The sequence below is a fragment of the Haliotis asinina genome, chromosome 1 (genome assembly GCF_037392515.1).
Source record: "Haliotis asinina isolate JCU_RB_2024 chromosome 1, JCU_Hal_asi_v2, whole genome shotgun sequence".
NCBI lineage: Eukaryota > Metazoa > Mollusca > Gastropoda > Lepetellida > Haliotidae > Haliotis > Haliotis asinina.
In genome coordinates this window covers 38379261-38382289 of record NC_090280.1, presented here as the reverse complement: position 1 = coordinate 38382289, position 3029 = coordinate 38379261, and positions in this window count along the sequence as shown.

The following is a 3029-nucleotide window of genomic DNA, read 5'->3' as shown; positions in this document are numbered from 1 at the left end:
GACGACGAGTTTTAACTGACTCACTCACTATGGCCAGCTGATCGTATATAAACTTGCCTCGGTATTATCAAAATAAAAATGCCATCATGAATGTCCAAAACGGAGAAAATAACTATTTCAGGTGGGCATTGTTATATGCCATATTTCCAGGTGCCACTTCGGACAGGCCCTCAAACTATTCCATAGACGATGGTCTTATCTTTGAGGGTACAGATGGTCCTACCCTAATCTCATAAATTACTAAAGTAGAAAGCAATACGTTAGTATTTGGACACAGTAAAGGAAATATTCTACACAGAATAAACCCAATTGCGGAAAAATATCTAGGATCAAATTAGTTCATGTTGTGAATGGTAAATTTCACTATACTTAGATCCACTGTATGAACAAACTACTGAGCGAGGAAACAAAACATTTAAAAAGCAAACACTTCTGCGAACAATGTCCGTTCATTTACAGCACAGTATATCTTCTTGAACCACATAAAGAAGCCACTGGAGGTGTTCAGCAGACTGCTGTTAGTGCTGCGTAAAACTAAACTCACTCACCCTATTTAGGCTATATGGTGGCGGTTTGTAAATAAACGAGTCTGGACCAGACAATCCACTGATAAACAACATGAGCATCGATCTACTGGAAACCGATGACATGTGTCAACCAAGTCAGCGAGACTGACCACCCGTTAGTCGCCTCTTACGACAAGCATAGTCGCCTTTTACGGTAAGCATGAGTTGCCGAAGACCTGATCTACCTTGGTCCTTCAAGGGACACTGGTGTTAGGACTACATGCCAAAAGAGAAGGAAGCCACGCTATAATCGTTCCACACAGATGCCCATACACAAGCTCTCATAAATTTACATTTACATTGTTTCAGTACCAATACTCCCAAGAATATCATCTATTCGCCCATATCATTTTGTCGGCCATTTTTCAACTTTCCAAATATTATTGCCACTCAGTCTCGCTTCAATCCCTTTCACTCTTGCCAATATGCCGGCATTAGGACGGATGTGACATTCCACAAGCTTCACTCAGTCAGGAGTAACCAATCTTCATATCAGATGTCAGTAAGTCAACTAAATTATTCAGGTTCCACAGATTCCCCGTTGCACGTCACTGGATTAAAATCTTTATTATTCGTTGCCATGTAAAATAGATGACGCAGACGGAATCTACAGCATAATCTAGTTTTGTAATACAGACAATATACACATGGAACTTAGTGAAGCAACATCCAGAATCTTTCATAATGGTAAAGTAGCTATAATAAAGGTTTTTTCAATTTTTCTTTAAAAATCCAATAATAAAATGAATAAAAGTAACAGAGGTATACTTGACAGTGTTTACCATGCAATGCCTTGATGACGGACAAAATTTAATAGTTCATAATAACTTCTGCAGGCTCAACCATATACAATAGAGCCGTAATCAACTTTGGACGGAATGAGTGTAGGAGGGTAGATTGGTCCCGTCCCACACCGAATTTGAAGTGACTTTTAACTGATCAAGAGCCTCCTGGAATTTCATAAGTGGCAAAGACGTTCAACTGGAGTCAAGATTAGGGTTTCAGAACTCAAATTGCTATCTATACTGATGGTTATAGAACGGTTACGCCTAAATTTGATTAAAACCTAAATCCGCCAAAAGGCACAAAGAAGCACATCTGAAATCATGGGAGAACAATTGGTGCCCATAGGGATATTGTTCCAGCTTTCAGAAATAAATGATATGTTGATACGATTTCCGTAGGAAGGTGTTGTCTTGTGTTGTGTTGGACGTAAGACTTGAGGAATGCAGTGTAAGGTATTACAACTGCATGGGGTTTCACACCACAACCTAACTCAGAGTATTTTTGTTGAGTTGAATTTTACGCCGCACTCAGCAATATCCCAACCATATTGGGGGAGGTCAGTAAATATTCGAGTTTTGACCAGATGATCCAGTGATCACTAGACTAGATTACGTATCACGTAGGAAGACGTCTGCCACACTATTGTCACTCAGCCTGGCTTGATTTAGAGGTTTCTCAGCCCATGCTAAAATTATACTATTACCATAAACACAGTCTATATATTAATATTCCTTTCCAATTTACTGTCACGCAGATTTGACACTTCACATTACGTGATACATGTTTATGATAATGTTAGTAAGCACGTTCTTTATCTTCCAGGAATTACACCAAGCATTGTTACAGGATGTTAAATATGTGTTTAAAGTTGTAAACACATTGAATCACAAAGTATACATATTGAATTTGAATCGAATTGTAACTCAAGTTGTTGAAGTGGAACATGCAAAGGTGTTCTGATATTGATAATCGGTCTTGGTCTTTTGCACCTGAACGTTACTGTAAATTACACTTTTATAAAAGTGTTAAACTTGGTATTTCCTTCCATACATAAGAGTGAGTGAGTGAGTTAAAATTTAACGTCACATTGGCAATATTTCAGCCATATCGTGACGAGAACATTTGATACTGAAATGAAATATGTATACATTATAAAAACCTGACAGTAAAACCACTAGAGCATCACATTTAAAAAATCACGTTAAAACTAGTGTGGAGAGTTAAACCAAATACCACTAATCGGACAATACAACATAAAATACGGGCTGTAGATCGCCAACAACTGAAGGCAGATCACCATACTAGGGACCATGGGGACTTACAGTACCTTTCCTACCTGCGTGGACCCCAGATGGATTTACACCATCCCCTCAGCCGTTGGCGATTATACTGAAAGTTAGCCATTATTAAAAACAACAAATATACGACTAAAAGTTTGGTCGTACTAAATTTACATAGAATGTTTTGGACTTACGCACCCTCTGAGGAGGACAATAATTTTACAATACTTCAACCCCCTCGAGGGCACAGCCACTAACGATCTCAGTTATTAATCTAGACTACAAATAATAAAATATTTATCTATTTACAATTCTAATAACAAATCTAATTCTTTTAAAAATGCAATAATTAAATGAGAGCTGGTATGAGTAAAAAGATCCTTCATAGTTCGTGAAT